At 50.9% G+C, this 19,542-nt stretch overlaps 1 long non-coding RNA gene across 7 annotated transcripts; it reads right to left on the bottom strand.

The window, feature by feature from the left end:
* Nucleotides 1-1,951: 1,951 nt before the first annotated feature.
* LOC133755729 (uncharacterized) lies at nt 1,952-16,836 on the bottom strand. Of its 7 annotated transcripts, none has more exons than XR_009865474.1 (7): nt 16,721-16,836; nt 11,034-11,203; nt 9,602-9,965; nt 7,682-7,836; nt 6,857-7,312; nt 6,139-6,278; nt 1,952-3,582 (listed from the first exon to the last, which is right to left on the bottom strand). It is a non-coding gene; the product is annotated as an uncharacterized LOC133755729 (long non-coding RNA). The 7 variants fall into 7 exon arrangements; XR_009865476.1 differs by lacking the exon at nt 11,034-11,203 and having other exon boundaries at nt 6,857-6,947; nt 7,145-7,312; XR_009865470.1 differs by lacking the exon at nt 11,034-11,203.
* Between the last annotated feature and the right edge of the window lie 2,706 nt (nt 16,837-19,542).

Below are 19,542 nucleotides of genomic sequence, written 5' to 3'. Positions count from 1 at the left end.
GTCCTCCCCACCCCTTCTGCCTTTGAAATAAGATAAAATGTCCCAGAAGTTAACATGTTAGAAGAAGAAGAGGAGGAGGAGGTGGCGGCGGCGGCGGCGGCTGCTATCAGTCTCTTAGGAATACCTCAAAAGGGGGTGAAGGGACTCTCCCTTACCCAAGGTGGTTCAATTTGAGGACTGATGACAGGAATGACTACAATGGCCTGAAGTGCATCAGGTATGTTTAAATCCGTGATCTCATAATAATGTTTTTAAAATGGTCACTTTTGGGGGCTGGCGCTGTGGCGTAGCGGGTTAGTACCCTGGCCTGAAGCGCCAGCATCCCATATGGGCGCCGGTTCTAGACCCAGCTGCTCCACTTCTGATCCAGCACTCTGCTATGGCCTGGGAAAGCAGTGGAGGATGGCCCAAATCCTTGAGCCCCTGCACTCGCGTGAGAAACCCAGAGGAAGTTCCTGGCTCCTTGCTTTGGATCAGTGTAGCTCCGGCTGTTGCAGCCAATTGGGGAGTGAACCAGCAGATGGAAGATCTCTTTCTCTCTCTCTCTCTCTCTCTCTCTCTCTCTCTCTCTCTGCCTCTCCTCTCTCTGTGTAACTCTGACTTGCAAATAAACAAATAAATCTTTTTAAAAAATGGTCACTTTTAGCAGAATTTAGGTGGGCAACCCAGCAATCAGAAAAATGGTCACGCAGGGAAACCAAACACTAATGCTGCCCTGCCCCGGGGCACCGTAACCTCCCCATGGCGGGCAGCACACTTTCTCTCGCAGACGTGGTTCAGCTAGTAAAGGGACAAAGGGGTGACAGGGTTCTGGCATCACCACTTTGCAGCTCCTGATGAGATACCAGATTCGTCCATGGTCACAATGACTTCGAGTATCATCTAAGGAAACACAAGCCCTGGTCTTTTGTGCTTCCTGTAGGAAGTTCATACACTTGCTGAGAAGCAGTGCTGCAAAAGCACAGAGGGGCTGGCGCTGTGGTGTAGCGGGTAAAGCCGCCGCCTGCAGTGCCAGCATCCCATATGGCCACCGATTCGAGTCCCGGCCGCTCCACTTCTGATCCAGCTCCCTGCAAATGCACCAGGGAAAGCAGTGGAAGATGACCCAAGTGCTTGAGCCCCTTCACCCACGTGGGAGACCTGGAAGAAGCTCCTGGCCCATGACTCCTTTGGATCAGCCCAGCTCCAGCCATTGCAGCCAGCTGGGCAGTGAACCGGCAGATGGAAGATCTCTCTCTTTTTCTCTTTGCCTCTGCCTCTCTGTAACTCTGCCTTTCAAATACATAAATAAATTTTTTTTAAAAAAAGGTCATGGGAAATGCATATTATTTTTTTAAAGATTTATTTATTTGAAAGGCAGAGTTACACACAGAGAGAAGGAGAGGCAGAGAGAGAGAGTGAGGCTTTCCATCAGCTGGTTCACTCCCCAATTGGCTGCAACGGCCAGAGCTGCACCATTGGAAGCCAGGAGCTTCCTCTGGGTCTCCACTCGGGTGCAGGTGCTTTCCCAGGCCATAGCAGAGAGCTGGATCGGAAGTGGAGCAGCTAGGACTCGAATCAGCACCCACATGGGATGCTGGCACTGCAGGCAGCAGCCTTACCTGCTACACCACAGCGCTGGCCCCAGAAATGCATATTATTAAAAAAAAAAGAAAGAAAGAAAGAAAAGAAAAGCAAACACTGAGCCACCATCTGATCAGGTGCCCAAGTGAAACCACCATTTTCGAGGAAGGCAGTGGACAGAAAAATGTGTGACAGAGCGACTGAGCAGTCCAATCAGCAAAACCCATGCTGGGAAGCTGTACTGGATAAAAAAAAAAAAAATTTCTTCCACAAATGTATTGCAAAAGGCAAAAAGAATGAGCTAGAGAACTTAGACATTAAAGGAGACAGAAGAAAAATGTTAACCAATAAACATAGGGACTTTATTTCAATCCTAATTCATAACAGCCAACTGGTTTTGACCATGTAAGACATTTGGGGGAATCTGAAAAACAAACAAAAAACCCTACAGGTCCCAGATTCCAGGCTAGATTTCCCACTGACCTGAACCTAGGAATCTTGGCCATGTTAAGTAAAGACCACTTCAAGGCCCCAGACCGCAGGGCTGCTTCTCTCCCTCTCTCTAAAAGGCTCTTCCTTGTCCCGGCCACCTCTCCCCAGCACTGAGGAGAGACCCAGGAGTGCAGGGGACACTCAGCCACCTGACCGAGGGGCGGGGCCCGAGATCTCCAGTGGTTCCAGCGTCTGCCCATCTGGAGCCCAGATTCTGGCATTGTCCAGTACCTCGCCAGATGAGTGAGATCTGCTGGTGTGACTGATATTTCTGCTCCCAATTGGCTCTGTGATCCTGAAAGAGAGGGGGTTGGGACGCTTCGCCAAATACCACCACCAAGTGGCCTGGCTGTCAACCATACACCATGGGTCTCTGTTTCAAACAAAGGTAAATCCTGCTTCACAACCTGAATGCTCTTAAGTCAGAAGATCTAGAAATTAGGGGTTGGCGCTGTGGTATAAAGCGGCCGCCTGCAAGCCAGCATCCCATAGGGGCGCCAGTTCGAGTCCCAGCTGCTCCACTTCCCATCCAGCTCTCTGCTGTGGCCTGGGAGAGCAGTGGAAGATGGCCTAAGTTCTTGGGCCCCTGCACCCACATGGGTGTCCCCCATGGGTGGCAGGGACCCAAGTACTTGAGTCTGCTGCCTCCCAGGGGTGCACATTAGCAGGAAGCTGGAGGCAGAGTAGCAGGGACTCCAGCTCAAGCACTGTGATTGGGGATGCAAGCATGCCAAGTGCCAAATACCCCTTCCCTTCACACGCTAGTCTGTACTGAGTTCTCCCACATGCCAGGTGCTGGGCTAGGGCCTTTGCATGCATTAGCCCATTTATTTATTTATTTTTGAGTGTTATAGACCGAATAATTATTTGTTAACAAAATTCACGCCTGACAGCAGAGAGCTCAGCTTCATTGCCTCACTTACAGTAAGGCGAGGACAAAAATGCAGCTTGTTTGTCAGAGAGAAGAAAGCAGATCCTGATTGACGCGCCCGGCCAAGCTGTGTCGCACAGCATCACTGCCCCGTGTGAATCCGCTAGTCACCTGCTGAGGCGTGACCTCCAGCAAGGGCTGTTTCCACATCCATCACGCTTCCAGAGTTTCCTCTGTGTAATGTTGCTGTTGGTGGCAGCGTGCCTTTCTAGTACAAGGTGTTTCCACTTGCATTACATTCGTAGGGTTTTTCCCCCGTGTGAGCTCTTTGCTGGACAGCGAGAATGATTTGCGGTAGAAGGCTTGCCCGCACACTCGTTGTCTCAGCTGTGAATCCTTGGATTCAGGCTGAAGACCAAACTTCTGCCAACGGACCTTTTCCATCCGTTACATAGCTGGGGTTTTTGCCTCCCACGGTTCCTCTGATGCCTCTTGAGGTCTCACTTCTGGCAAAAGTTATTTTGTTGTTCGTTTTGTTTTGTTTTGTTTTTCACATTCCTTGCTCTCCAAAGGTTTCTCATGTGTGAATTCCATGTTGCCTATTATGCTTGGATTCCGGGAAGATGTTTTCTGGGTTTCTCCCCTGTGTGAATCCCCTGTTGTGTAATAGAAATAGATTGTCCCATTTAATACTCTCAACACGAACAGGCTTTCTGGTACAGGGGGTTAAGCCACTGCTTTGCAGGCTCACATCCTGCATCAGAGTGTATGGATTTTTTTTTAAGATCTTATTTACTTATTTGAAAGTCATAGTTACACAGAGAGAGAAGGAGAGGCAGAGAGAGAGAGAGAGAGATCCTCTATCCACTGGTTCACTCCCCAATTGGTCGCAACAGCCTGAGCTGTGCCGATCCAAAGCCAGGAGCCAGAAGCTTCTTCCAGGTCTCCCGTATGAGTGCATGGGCCCAAGGACTTGGGCCATCTTCCACCGCTTTCCCAGGCCACAGCAGAGAGCTGGATCGGAAGTGGAACAGCCAGGACTCAAACCGGCGCCCATATGGTATGCTGGCACTGCAAGCAGCTGCTTTATCCGATATGCCACAGTGCCGATCCCAAGAGTGTATGGATTTGAGTCTACCCATCGTGGGAGGCAGCAGATGATAGGGCAAGCACTTGGGTCTCTGCCACCCACATGAGATGGAGGTCCTGGCTCCTGGCTTCCGCCTGGCCCAGCCCTGGCTGTTACAAACATTTGGGATATGATCTAGTGGATGAAATATCTGTCTCTCTTTCAAGTAAAATTTTAATAATACAATAAGAAATTGTGTACTATGAAAAAAACTGTATGTGGACTTAAAAATTCAAAAATATTATCCTAAAAATGATACCCTCAAAGAGGCTGCCGCTGTAACGTAGCGGGTAAAGCCACCGCCTGCGGTACCAGCATCCCCATATGGGCACCGGTTCATATCCTGGCTGCTCCACTTTCGATCCAGCTCTCTGCTGTGGCCTGGGAAAGCAGCAGAAGATGGCCCAAGTCCTTGGGCCCCTGCACCCACATGGGAGACCTGAAAGAAGCTCCTGGCTCCTGGATTCGGATTGGTGCAGCTCTGGCCATTGCAGCCAATTGGGGAGTAAACCAGTGGATGGAAGACCTCTCTCTCTCTCTCTCTCTCTGCCCCTTCTTCTCTCTCTCTTCTCTCTCTCTCTTTCTCTCTTTCTCTCTTTCTCTCTCTCTGCCTCTCCTTCTCTCTGTGTAACTATGACTTTCAAGTAAAATAAATAAATATTTTTTAAAAAAATGATACTCTCAAAGGTCTACTAGGTACTGACTGTTCCCTTCCATCTCTCAAGGGCAGTCTCGCTGACCCATCTCAGGAGCACGTCTCTTAGCTGTTTCCTATTTCACACACTGACAGTTATACCCAACAACTGAAAGGTCATACAAGCCTAGCAAAGGTGCCAAGGTGAGAGGTCAGAGGTCACCAGAGGGCCAAAGACCTCAGAACACAATGAACAGAGGTTCTTTCATCTGTGCTACAGCAAGCCACAGTGTTGTCATCTTGAGTCCCCTGGTGTCTTGGAAGGAAGCTGGCCATCTGTGCGCCCAAGAGGCCACTCTGCAGACATAAAGTCTAAGGGCTGCCACAAACCCTTATGATAAGCCCAACAAGATGCCGTGGGTGGGGTGGTGGGAGGTGGGGGTGGAGGCTATTCCTCAGTGACAGCAAAGGAATGGTATAGCACAAGTTCCACCCCCCAGCTCCCTTATCATTTGTAATGTGGAACCCCAACATCAGGAATCCAACACACTCGGGTGGTCGCCCAAAGACCCAAACTCCAGACCAGTAGATGCAAAACCAAGAGGAGGCCGGCGCCGCGGCTCACTAGGCTAATCCTCCGCCTTGCAGCGCCGGCACACCGGGTTCTAGTCCTGGTCGGGGCACCGATCCTGTCCCGGTTGCCCCTCTTCCAGGCCAGCTCTCTGCTATGGCCAGGGAGTGCAGTGGAGGATGGCCCAAGTCCTTGGGCCCTGCACCCCATGGGAGACCAGGATAAACACCTGGCTCCTGCCATTGGATCGGCGTGGTGTGCCGGCCGCAGCGCGCCAACCGCGGCGGGCATTGGAGGGTGAACCAAAGGCAAAGGAAGACCTTTCTCTCTGTCTCTCTCTCTCACTGTCCACTCTGTCTGTCAAAAAAAAAAAAAAAAACAAGAGGATTTTATTTTGACGTTTGCGCAAACAGGCTCTCGGCCACTAGGGGCGGAGTGGAGCCCCGAGCCGCAGTTACAAGCAACTTTTAAAGGCAAAAACTGCAAGATTAACATATTTCGCGGGCTTCGGCTGTTCTGGGCGGGGGGCCGCAGGTGGGAGCCGCGGGCGGCGGGGGCGGCCTTGCTTCCAGGGAGTGGGGGAGCTGGCGGGCGGCAGTGGCGGTGGCCTTGGAATCAGAGGCCATTTTTTTTTTTTTAAATAAAACTAGTTTCTATTAGCAAGCAAAGCGATTAAGTACAGAAGCAAAATTTGCAGTTAGCTCCTATCTACACTTTTTATTGAGCACACCAAAGCACCGCTGCCGGGGCTCCTTGGGCTTTTCAGTAAAGTATAGCTCCACCTGCAGTGCCGCATCCCGGCTCATTCATGTCCGCTGCTCCGTTTCCCACCCAGCTCCCTGCTAATGGTCTGGGAAGGCAGCTGAAGATGGTCTCACCCTGCCACCCACGTGGGAGACTCCGATGAAGCTCCTGGCTCCTGGCTTCAGCCTGGCCCAAACCTGGCCGTTGCAGCCATTTGGGGAGTGAATCAGCAGATGGAAGATCTCTCTCTGAGTTTCAAATAAATAAATAAAATCTTAAAAAAAAAAAAAAGGTATGGATCATTGTGTCTTCTACCATTCTGTGCAGTAATAAGCAGCATAAGCCATCCTGAAGCTGTGTCCGACCAGCCGCTGCTCCCATCTGGAAGCCCATGCATGAGTTGTGTGCATTGACTTAACCAATGTGCAAGAGCACGCACGCATACGCACACCCTAAAACCATATCATTAACAATGAGACTTTACTCTGTAGCAGCCCAAATCCTATGTAGAATCATCTCCGTGGAGGAACAGCAGGGACATGGCTGTACTGAAGGACCCCAAATCTGGGAATCCAACGCGCTCGGGTGGTCGCCCAAAAACCCAACCTCCAGACCAGAAGATGCAAGAGCAAGAGGATTTTTATTAGGCGTTTGCGCAAACGGGCTCCCCAGCACCACAGGTGGTCGAGAGAGCCAGAGAGCCCAGAGCAGGGGTTACAGGCAGTTTTTAAAGACAATAGCCACCTGATTAACATATGTATGTGGGCGTTTGGTGATTGGCTATTTTGAAGGGCAAACTCTTGTTGCGATTTTAGTGAGGGAAGGGGTAAGTTTATACAATGGTCACAGAACCTTATTGCAACTCTTTTCCGGACTTCTGCAAGTGTTATGGCGTGAGACAGTTACACAGAGCAGTTTCACAAGGCAGTTTCCCAAGGTTATTCTGCAGGCAGGTGGAGACACAGTTATTTTAAGGAATGTCTACTGTCAGCAGCTAAACTTTTTAACCCTTTACTATAATATTATTTTAATACTTACTTTTAGCAGGGGTCTTACAGTACCACTGTGGCTGTGTCTCCTTGCTGGAGGAGTATTGAGGAAAGTGCACGTGGCACCTGCAGATCTGACACTTCCACTCACCTCGCTTGGCCGTGAAGACTCCTGTCTGGTGAGAACGCCCCTTTGTACTGAGCCACAGGCGTGATCGATGGTAGACCAGGCGTCTGCGGGTTATGGTTGTTGGGAGGAGATCACCCAGCTTCCCCAAATTGCCTGTGTTTCTCGGCAGGTGGTCCCTTGGGCAGGAATCTATGGGAAAGGACTTTTGAAAACACTTTGTTGCTTTGTGAAAATTGCCCAGAAAGGAAGTCATTGTTGACACTTGGCAATAGAAGTAATGAAAATAGGAATTAGAAATTGGGGGTGGGGAGGGGGAAGCCTGGCATTTTGATCTTAACAGTGGTTCAGCTCTGTTAATTCACAATAAAGGCAGATACCCAAAAAAGATTTGAGAAGCTGTTTCAGCAGGCGTTCCCAGCAGTGAAAGTAGCACAGTGGTGGTTAACTTGCAGTAGGAAAACGCAAACAGGAAGCAGCGGCTGCTCTACATAAACACAATTGAGGAAGGCCCCCCAAGTCCTGGAGAAGTGTTTATGCTTCCTCTAATCTGAGACTTACCCAGACCTCTGGTGCTTTTTGTTGCAGGTCAGACAGGGGTCTCTCCTCCCCTGGAGCATGGCCTCGGAGTGAGCACACAACAGCTGCCCCGGCACTAAGTACCTCTCCTCCAACTTGACACGGACGGATGTGAGGCTCTCAAAGATTCTGAGCTCCTTGGGGGGGGGGGGGGGGAAGAACTGCCTTGCTGGTTGGACAAGACCAAGGGGCGGGGGCTGGCTAAGGGCACCCAGCAGGCCATGCACGAGGCCCCTCTGCACCAGTGAAGGCTCTGGGCTCATCCTCCACAGCCCTTTCTCTCTCTACGTAGACATTACCTTGGGCCACCTGCACCCTCCCCACTTCCTACTCGATTTATTATTTTACTCTTGTTTAGTGATACCCAGATTTATCCTTTGTGTGTATTTTCTATCTATCAAAGTCCTTTTGGATATAAGCTTGGTGTGCATAAATAATAGTAATGGTTATCAAGTATTGACTATACTATTTCAGTTAGGGGCCAGCTATGTGATGTAACAGGGAAAGCCGCCACCTGCGGTGCTGGCATCCCATATGGACACCAGCTCAAGTCCTGGCTGCTTCACTTTCAATCCAGCTCCCTGCTAATGACCTCAGAAAGCAGCGGAGGATGGCCTGAGTCCTTGGGCCCCTGCACCCACGTGGGAGACCAGAAGAAGCTCCTGGCTTCAGACCAGCCCAGCTCCAGCCATTGTGGCCCTCTGGAGAGTGAACCTGTGGATAGAAGATTCTCTCTCTCTCTCTCTCTCTCTCTCTCTCTCTCTCTCTCCCCTGTAACTCTTTCAAATAAATAAATACATCTTTAAAAAATATATTTCAAATAATGTATTCCAATTTATGTCTCCCAAATATCATTTTGATTTTGATTTATATATATGTATATAGTTATTCGTGTAGAATGTATAGAAAAAAGAGGCAAAGGAAAGGCAGACAACTTACTGCTCTTGTAGCCAGTAAGTGGTAAACTCGTTTTAGACCTAAGAGGGAAGGAATCTGTGTCAGATTGCCATAGGAATAAGACACATCTCACTGGTGTCACTCTCTCACCTACAATTAAAACTTCAGTAATTTTACAAAAGCTGTTTTGCCAACCTGAACTGCACCATGCTCACACACACCTACACACCCTCTTCAGCTAGGATCCTTTATTCTTTTTTTAAAGATATATTTATTTATTTGAAATTCAGAGTTACACAGAGAGGCAAAGAGAGAGAGAGAGAGAGGTCTTCCATCCACTGGTTCACTCCTCAATTGGCCGCAACAGCCGGAGCTGCGCTGATCCAAAGCCAGGAGCAAGGAGCTTCTTCCAGGTCTCCCACATGAGTACAGGGGCCCAAGGACTTGGGCCATCTTCTACTGCTTTCCCAGGCCATACCAGAGAGCTGGATGGGAAGTGGAGCAGTCGGGTCTCAAACCAGCACCCATATGGGATGACGGCACTGCAGGCGGCGGCTTTACCCACTGCACCACAGTGCTGTCCCAGATCCTTTATTCTTTCGACCACATGTATTGGAGTGCACTCCACACCAGCCACTGGCACCAGTGCACACGGCAGACACTCCCTGAAAAGAGTGCTGCTCCCTGAAAGAGATCCTCTTCCCCACGCACTCCTTGTCAGCCCGGACTAAATGAGATGCCTCACTAAACGTCCTCCCTTTCCTCCATAACGTGCCGTGGAGCCAACATGACCTGTCCTGTTCATGGCTGCACCCAGCATCTTGCACCGCTCCTGGCACCCCCGAGAGACTTAAAGCGGCCTTGCCTAGCAAGTTCACATGCACAAGCAACAGGAGCAGGCTTTCTCAAGTTAGGCAAGTTAGGCAAGCTGGTGCAGGGCCGCTGACCAGCCAGTGCTCAGCTGATCGTCAGTTTCTGGGCCACCCAGCGCTAGCCTCTGCTTACCAGAAACAGCCTGTGAGGTCAGGCCTCCCTCTGATTGCACAGACTCCAGGGTCCGCCTTGCCCGTGAGGTCCACGCCCGCCCACCTTAGGCCGGGAGCGGTACCAGCAGGTGGAAGCCTGCCCTGCCAAAGAGACTCATCAATCCTAAATGTCTCAGCAGTCCCACGGATCCTGCCGTGCAAGGCGCGTTTCACTTTGATCACAATCTCTTGCTCTAGGGTGAGCCTCAAAGAGGGTCAACAGTACCTGGAACAAATGACCACACCCCGCTCACCTCTCACTGTGTGAGTGTTACCTGGAGATGGTGGCTCTCCCGCCTGGACCCCGTAGGGTTGGGTCACACACCTGTGAGTAACAGTGGTCTCTGAAAGAGATGGAAATCCAGGCAGACACAGGTGAGGCTGGGCCTGAGCTCAGAAAGGGAGCCTGGAGCCGGCAGGGGTGGGTGGTGGGTTTGTAGCCTTCTCTAAACAGACTCATGGGGACTGTGCTGTGGCGTAGCAGGTAAAACCACTGCCTGCAGTGCCGGCATCCCATATAGGCACCGGTTCGAGACCTGGCTGCTCCACTTCCCATCCAGCTCTCTGCTATAGCCTGGGAAAGCAGTAGAAGATGGCCCAAGATGGGCCCCTGTACTCATGTGGGAGACCCGGAAGAAGCTCCTTGCTCCTGGCTTTGGATCAGCGCAGCTCCAGCCGTTGCGGCAAATTGGGGAGTGAACCAGCAGATGGAAAACTGTCTTCCTCTGCTTTTCTGTAACTCTGCCTTTCAAGCAAATATATACATCTTTTAAAAAGAGGACTGCGCCATGGCTCACTTGGCTAATCCTCCGCCTGCGGCGCCAGCACACCAGGTTCTAGTCCCGGTTGGGGTGCCAGATTCTGTCCCGGTTGCTCCTCTTCCAGGCCAGCTCTCTGCTGTGGCCCGGGAAGGCAGGGGAGGATGGCCCAAGTGCTTGGGCCCTGCACCCCATGGGAGACCAGGAGGAAGCACCTGGCTCCTGGCTTCAGATCGGTGCAGCGCACTGACCGTAGCGGCTATTTGGGGGGTGAACCAACAGAAAAAGAAGACCTTTCTCTCTGTCTCTCTCACTGTCTAACTCTGCCTGTCAAAAAAAAAAAAAAAAAGAGGAGGACCTGCATGCAGCCCCTGGCTTTGACTCATGACTCCAGCTTCCTGCTAATGCACACCCCAGGAGGCAGCAGGTGCTTGGGTCCCAGGAGCAATGGGAGACCTGGATTCAGGTCTCAGCTCCCAGCTGCAGTCCCGGCCCAGCCCTGGCATTGCGGGCATTCGGAGGGTGAACCCGTAGATGAGAGATCTCTCTGTATCTCTCTGTATGTCTCACTACCTCTCAAACCAATCAATTAAAAAAAATTGTCCCTGTGTCCACTTGTGAGTAACCAGCCCTCCCTCTGCCAGACGCATGAACCTCCTTGTTTTCCAGAAGACGTGTCTCCCCTTCTTCTGTCTGCAGCTGTCGGTCAGTGACCACCGGGCACCGGGCACCTCTCCAGCTCTCACTCTCCCAAGGTTGTGCTCTGTTCAGGGGGTCTAGCACCTCAGAGGTGAGTTCGTGACACTGATGGACCGGGAATCCAGCTTGTGGGGCACACGAGGATCTCTAGCTTGCAGTGGCTGCCAATTTCCATGGTGTAAATACTCCCTCCCGGGGTAGCTCTCTAACCACCAACAGTTTTCTAAATATTTAACAATCGCCCTCTCTGGCTGCTCTCAGCCTGCCCCAGCACCCCACAGTCAGGAGGATCACCAGAACTCCACGGGGCCCCCAGGCACCATTTCTGCCCAATGATCGCAGGGCACTAGGAAGGGAATGGAAAGCCCAGGGTTCAAATCCTTGCATGACTTTGGGCAAGTTTTAGCATCCAACTCTGCAAAACAGGAGTGAGAGAACCCACCTGTGGTATTGCTTTAAAAAGAAAATGAGATGCCTAAATAAAATGCCTAATATGTATCTGGAACCAGCTTTCAATAAATGTTCTTCCTTTCACCCCACCCCCAATTTTCCTGTGATGTAAAGAATTATTTGCCAAAAGGTTCCGACAGGGGGAGCCCAAACGCAACCCTGCCAATATGGGGGCGGGCAAATCAACCTAACTCGCCCCAAGTTCAGCTTCAATTTTGGACCCCTTGAGAAACACAGCTCTTTTTTTCCTGCAAGACTCTCACTCACCCTCACTTCCAGAAGGCGAGTCCATCAGAACTTTGTTGTTGGAGTTTCTGCCACCTGGCTCCGTTCTCTGAGATGACCAGAAAGAACTCATAGTCCAAAAAGTGAAGCCCACTTCAGGGCCAGAGCAAGGCTTCACCGAGGTAGCCTTTCACGCAGAGCAGAGAGCATAAAACTTTGCCCATTTGCAAGATGCCTTCCAAAACACACCACACACTTAATAAATGGTTGCACTAAACACTCATGAGAGCTTGTGCAACAGGAGGCTATGGTCAGATATCTAGAACTTTCCAACTATAAAACCCCCGTAGCAGGAAGTGGAATCTTTGTGTGGCTGGAGCAAGTGTAGAGGAGCCGGAGGCAGAAGCAGCACAAGCCACTCAATTTGAGAAGTTGCTTTTTTACAAACAGTATCAGAGTGATACACAAAGAGGAAGCAAAAGAAATTTTAGGGAAATCTGGTTTCTTGTAGCAAAGGCTTTTGCCAACCAAGAAAGTTTCAGAAATTTAGAACTACAAAAAACTCTTAATGAGAAACAAGTGGAAAGACGTGAGCTTGAGCCATGTCCTCTGAGTGACCTTTGCCAAGTTGTTGAGCCTCTCTGGACCTCCATCACGTCTGTGTTTGTTCACCCAGCCTGCATTTAGCCTCTTGTATGTGTCCGGCATGGAACTAAGTAGATTCTGGGAAAGAATGGTGAGCAAAACCAAGCACAGCCCTTTTTCTAATGGAGCACACAAGCTGTTCACCTGTACATGGATGGGTGAAGGCAGAGACGACCAGATATGAAGTCAGACCCCTGTCTCACACCGTAGACCAAAATCAGCTCAAAGCAGATCAAAGACAAAAGCTAAAGCCACTAAATTGTTACAGGACAGCACAGGTGCAAATCTTCACAGCCTCGAATCAGAGGATGATTTCTTAGCTATGGCACCAAATGCACAGGCAAGCAGATTCAGGGTAGGCATCAGGCCCGGCAGTCAAGAGGCCCGCTGGGAGGCCTGCCACGCACAGGGCAGTGCGTGGGCTTCAGTGCTGGCTCTGCCCCTGATTCCAGCTTCCTGCTGATGTGCAGCCTGACAGACAGCAGGTTCCGGCTCAGCTGACCAGGTCCCTGCCACCCCTGCACCAGACCTGGAGTGAGTTCCAGCTTCCTGCTTTGTCCAGGCCCAGCCCCAGCCCCAGATAGTGTAGGCATTTGGGAAATGAGCCAGAGGAGGAGAATTCTCTCTCTCTTTTCCTCTCAAATTAAAAAAAAAAAAAAAAAAAAAGACTTCATGAGAATATAAAACTTCAGGGACTGGCACTGTGGCGTAGTGGGTAAAGCCGCCATCTACAGTATCAACATCCTATATGGGCACTGGTTCAAGTCCTGGCTGCTCCACTTCCCATCCAGCTCTCTGCTATAGCCTGGGAAAGCAGTAGAAGATGGCCCAAGTTCTTGGGCCCCTGCACCCACGTGGGAGACCCAGAGGAAGCTCCTGGCTCCTGGATTCAGACTGGCACAGCTCTGGCTGTTGAGGCCAATTGAGGAGTGAACCAGCAGATGGAAGACCTCTCTCTCTCTCTCTCTGCCTCCCCTCTCTCTGTGTAACTCTGGCTTTCAAATAAATAAATAAATCTTTTTAAAAAAATATATATATATAGGCCGGCGCCGTGGCTCAACAGGCTAATCCTCCGCCTTGCGGCGCCGGCACACCGGGTTCTAGTCCCGGTCGGGGCACCGATCCTGTCCCGGTTGCCCCTCTTCCAGGCCAGCCCTCTGCTGTGGCCAGGGAGTGCAGTGGAGGATGGCCCAAGTGTTTGGGCTCTGCACCCCATGGGAGACCAGGATAAGTACCTGGCTCCTGCCATCGGAACAGCGCGGTGCGCCGGCCGCAGCGCGCCTACCGCGGCGGCCATTGGAGGGTGAACCAACGGCAAAGGAAGACCTTTCTCTCTGTCTCTCTCTCACTATCCACTCTGCCTGTCAAAAAAAAAAAAATATATATATATATATATATATATATATATATATATATATAAACCAGCAATGCGGCTCAATAGGCTAATCCTCTGCCTTGCGGCACCGGCACACCGGGTTCAGGTCCCGGTCGGGGCGCCAGATTCTGTCCCGGTTGCCCCTCTTCCAGGTCAGCTCTCTGCTGTGGCCTGGGAGTGCAGTGGAGGATGGCCCAAGTGCTTGGGCCCTGCACCCCATGGGAGACCAGGGGAAGCACCTGGCTCCTGGCTTCGGATCAGCGCAGTGCATCGGCCGCAGCGGCCATTGGAGGGTGAACCAACGGCAAAGGAAGACCTTTCTCCCTGTCTCTCTCTCTCACTGTCCACTCTGCCTGTCAAAAAAATATATATAAAACTTTTGTGTATCAAAAGATACCAAGAAAGAAAGAAAAACCTCACACAAAGGAATAAAATACTTGTAAATCATACATCAAGGAAGGGACTTTTGTTTAGAAAACACAGAACTTTAAGAAATCAATAATAAATAGATATCATTTTAAGAGCTGAGAAAGGATCTGAATAAACATTTCTCCAAAGATACCCAAATGGCCGATGAGCACTTAAAAAATATTCTCACCATCATTAGCTATTGGGGAAACACAGCTAAATTACTATACCACTGCAGATACATGAGCATGGCTAAAACAGCAAAGACAGACGGAGAAAAATACGTTGCTGGCAGGAAGGTCAAGTCATGCAGCCACTCTGGGAATAGTCTGGCAGTTCCCCAACAGGTTAGACAGTGGGTTACTTTATGGCCCAGCAGTTCCACTCCCAGGTATATACCCAAGAGAAATGAAAGCATCTGACCACACAAAACCTTGTGCGACTGCTCATATCAGCATTATGCAAAATAGCTAAGGCGGGGAAACAAGGCAGACGTCCATCAAGGGATGAGTGGGTGGGTACACTGTGGGTTCTCCACATAATGAGGAAGCATCCGCAATGCTAGGTCTGGAATAGCTTGGGGTTCTGGCCTTTCATACTCCCAGAAAAGAGATCGGGGGTGGGGGGAGGAGGCATAGACGACCTCAACAGAGACAGGTTACTTTATTGAAGCAAAGAGGTGGCAACAGGGCTGGCACTGTGGCATAGTGGGTAAAGCCACCCCTGCAGTGCCAGCATCCCATGTGGGCATCAGATCAGGTACTGATTGCTCCACCTTTTTTCCAGCTCTCTCTATGGCCTGGGAAAGCAGTAGAAGATGGTTCAAGTGCTTGGGGCCCTGCACCCCCATAGGAAACCCAAAAGAAGCTCTTGACTCCTGGCTTCAGATCAGCACAGCTCCAGCCATTGTGGCCAATTAGGGGGTGAACCAGTGGATGGAAGACTTTCTCTCTCTGCCTCTGCCTCTCTGTAACTCCACCTTTCAAATAAATAAATCTTTTTTAAAAAGTATATGCTTGTTTTTTTCAATATATTTCTTAAAGATTTATCTTATTTATTTGAAAGGCAGAGCAACAGCGAGAGAGGCACAGACGCAGAGGACTCTTGCATCCACCAATCTACTCCCCAGATGGCTACAGGAGCCAGAGTTGGGCCAGATCAGAGCCAGGAGCCGGAACTCCATCCAGGTCTCCCACATTGGGTGGCACCTGAGTCATTTTCTGCTGCCCTCCCAGGCACATTAGCAGGAAGCTGGAGCAGAAGCAGAGCAGCTGGGACTCAAAACAGCACTCCAACATGGGTTCAGCTTAACTCACTAAAGCACAATGCCAGCCCCAAAACAAACTTTTCAAGAGTCCATCAATCGATGAATAGATAAACAATATGTGGGATATACACTCGATGAAACATTATGCAACTTCAAAAATGAAAACAATTGGCTACATGCCGCAACATGGATGTTCCTTGAAGACACTATGTTAAGTGCCTTCTATGAGGTATGCAGAGTAGTCGAATCCACAGAGAAAGTGGAGCGGTGATTGCCTGGGGCTGAGGAGGGTAAGGAATGAAGAAAACTTGTTTCCTGGGTAGTTTCAGTCGGGGAAAATGAAAAGGCTCTGGAGATGGGTGTTGGTGACAGTTGTACAACAATATGTATGTACTTAATGACACTGAACAGCACACTTAAAAACTGTTAAACCTGGGGCTGGCATGGCACAGTGGATTATCACCAGATCAAGTCCCGGCTGCTCCACTTCCAATCCAGCTCCCCACTAATGTACCTGGGAAGGCAGCAGAAGATGGCCCAAGTGCTTGGGCCCCTGCACCCACTTGAGAGGCCCAGATGGAGTTCCAGGCTCCTGGCTTCAGCCTTTTGGCTCCAGCCCCAGCCATTGTGGCCATTCAGGGAGCTAACCAGCAGGTGGAAGATCTCGCTCACTCTGTCACTCTGCCTTTCAAATAAATAACATAAATCTTAAAAAATAATAATAATAAAAGCACAGTAGCTCCAACCTCATGGGATCACGGTGAGACCATTAGAGAAGATGCACATTTGCTGAAGGAATGACTGAAGTCATGAACAACATTAGTGACCTGGGCCTGGAAACGTGGTTTGGAGATGGCTGCGAGGGCAAGGGAAGGGACAGTTTAGCTTTCTGTTTTGATTCATTTATTGATTGCTTAGGTTTTCTCCGAACCGGTGCACTTCTATAATTCACAAAACGGCTGCTTATATTTTTGTGTTCTTGATTTGTTCAAGAGTTAGTGTCCACAGGAAAACCCGTGGGGACTGTGATCAACATTTGACTCTCGGCCTGCATTTGACTTTCCGTGTCTGTATCTTTTGTGTGGTTTTTTCCAAATTTCCTTAGGGGTCCACTCTCAGTTTTCCTCGAGTCTATTGAGTCATGAAATCTCAGCCTCCCAGTCTGATCACTTGATCTTCCCCTCTCGCCCCAAGACATGCACCAGCCCCGGAAGGAGGGGCTCCCTACTCACCCCTACCCAGGGTCCCTGATCTCCATGCTCCCACGTTTACCTGATTTCCTAGACAGCAATCTTCCTTGAGATCTGATTTCTCAGTTCTTCTCTTGGCCAGTTGAGAGACCCACTGCTCCAGGAGGTCAGGGACGGCTCAGAGCCTGGCCGGCAGGAAGTCTGCTTCCTGGGCCAGAGAACCCTGGCAGAAACCCAGAGAGCTGACGTCAACCTGGGCCAGATGGCGGAAGCTGTTGCCCAATGACAGGAAGTCAATGCCAACAGCACATCTGTCTGTGACTCCCTCTGTCCAGAAAAGCGTTTTCCTAGACAGGAGACAGTTGAGTAGCAGTGGAAAGTGCCCTGGTCTTTGAGCCACGGGACGTGTGGGGCATGAGGCTGGCTGCAGCACCCACTGACTAATAGCGTGGGGCCTGAGCACTGGACTCGGAGTTGGGAGACGGAAGTTGAGCAGGAGCTCCGCCAGCTCCCTCTGACCTTTGACAAATCCCTGGGTTTCCTTAGCTTCCTCAGTTGTTCTTGAGCTATGAGTGATAATACCTACTTCACAGAAACCATTACTGCAAGGCTGGGGTGATGTCAGCCCGTGAAGGATTTCGTAAACCTGAAGCAGGTTTGCCAGTGCCAAATTCTGCCTCTGTGAGCAAGAAGCAGGTCCCACAGGGAGGATGGAGCGGGGCTACAGGCTGACCGGGGCCACGCAGCAGGCTTACCCATGCCTGCTCTGCAGCTGGGACGTACAACTCAACCTCTCCGTGCCTGGTTATGTCACCGTCTAAACACGGCTGATGAAAATACTGTGTCTCAGGGTTGTCGGGGAGGGGGTGAGGCAGGTCTGCTAGGAGCCATGCCCAGTACATGCGGTGTTCACTAAGTTTGGGTGGGGGTGACCCTGGGCTGGGCGCTCAGCTCAATCCCAAGACCTCACACAAAGAAGTGCTTCCCCAACCCACCGTCCACACAGCAGGCAGAGTAATGTGGCTAAAATCTGACCATGCCCCTTCCCTGTTTAACAACCCAAATCTCCCTGGCCCACGAGTAACAACTTTTTTTTTTTTCTGAAGTTTTATGTATTGATTTTCATTTTATTTGAAAAGCAGAGACAGAAACATTCCCTCCACTGGTTTAGTTCCCCAAGTGCCCCCACAACAGGCAGGGCTGGGCCAGGCTGAAGCCAGGAGCCAGGAGCCAGGAGCTCAATGCAGATCTCCCACGTGCTGCCTCCCAGGGCACCCAGTAGCAGGAAGCTGGGTGGGAAGTGGAGACAGGACTCAAACCGGGCACGCTGATATGGGACGCGGTGTCCCAAGCAACACCTTAACCACTGCGCTCAACGCCTGCCCCAAGACACGTCTTAATAGGACCCTGGATAGTCTGGATTAGGCCTGGAGTCCCCCTCCAGCCTCCTATCCTGATGTCCCTTGCCTCTTGTCAAAGTGTCAGCGACCCCCAACTATCTGCAGCTTCTCACCTCCACCTGGCTCCTGTCGTCCCTGCACTCAGCACACCCCCTCTTCCCCAACACAAACCTGCGCTCGCTGACTCCAGAAATCCCCTAAGACGCTCTCAACTTCTGGAAAGCTCTCCCCAACACCCCGCTCCATCACAGAGAGGCCAGACCGCCTCCTAACTGCCCCTGCAGTTACAGAGAGAAAGAAGGAGGTCTTCCATCCACTGGTTCATTCCCCAACAGCTGGGGCTGGGCCAGGCCACAGCCAGGAGCCTGGAACTCCATCCAGGTCTCCCACATGGGTGGCAGGGGCCCAAGCACTTGGGCCATCATCTGCTGCCTTCCCAGATACATTAGCAGGGAGCTGGATCGGAAGAAGAGCTGCATTCATACGGGATGCCAGTGGCGCAGGTGGCAGCTTAACCCTCTGTGCCCCAAGGCTGGCCCTTCCTGTGTCTGTTTCACTCCAGGCTGGGGGACCCCGAAGGCAGAGCCAGCCACTGGTCCTTGCTCAGCTCTGTACAGCACAAGCACAGTGCCGGGCATGCAGGAAGCGCTCCCTGAGCCCTGCAGGGAAGGCTGGAAAGTGGCTGACCAGGGGCTCTGTTAACCAAAGCTTGCTAGGCCACCTGTCATAACAGATGTTGGACTGGGCTGAGCCCAGCAGCTCACCTAGCTACAGTTTCCACTTGTCCCAGCTGGGTTCTATTTGTTTCTGTTCTTAGAATCAGGCTGTCTGTCTCAGGCCTCCTCTGCACTGTCTCCTCCCTGATCCCACGCGATCTCTCTCCTGCTTTATCGCTTTCTCTTCCTTGCCCTGTGCCCTGTTTCTGTTGCTTTGTTTCCCTCCCTCTTCCTCTTCTTTTTGGGCTTGGGCGATCTGTCCGTTCCTTTGCCTCCTAGCATGGGACCTGGACTGCTCAGAGTATCCCTGGGGAGAAGGGTATGAAAGAAAGAAACTCAAGCCTTATCCTGTATAAGAAATTACGTCCATTTTATTTTCCATAATCTTTGTAACGGGGCTGGCATTGTGGCACAGTGGGTTAAGCTGCCCACTTGTGATGCCGGCATCCCATGTGAGTGCCAATTTGAGCCCCAGTTGCTCCACTTCTAACCCAGCTCCCTGCTAATGCATCTGGGAAGGCAGCTCAAGTGCTTGGGCCCCAGCCACCCCCATAGGAGACCTGGATGGAATTCCAGGCTTTTGGTTTGGTGTGGCCCAGCCTTGGCCATTGTAGCCATTTGGGGAGTGAACCAGTGAGTGGATGATCTCCTTCTGTTTCTCCTTCTGTCTCTGTAACCCTGACTTTCCAATAAATAAAATAAATCTTTTTTTTTTTTTAATCTCAGTAACACCAGCACTATGGTGCAGAGGGTTAAGCCACCATCTTCAGTTCTGGTATCCCATATGG

The sequence above is a fragment of the Lepus europaeus genome, chromosome 3, assembly GCF_033115175.1.
Source record: "Lepus europaeus isolate LE1 chromosome 3, mLepTim1.pri, whole genome shotgun sequence".
In the NCBI taxonomy this organism is placed as follows: Eukaryota; Metazoa; Chordata; class Mammalia; order Lagomorpha; family Leporidae; genus Lepus; species Lepus europaeus.
Note: the sequence above shows the minus strand (reverse complement) of the source record. Positions and strands in the feature narration are given on the sequence as shown.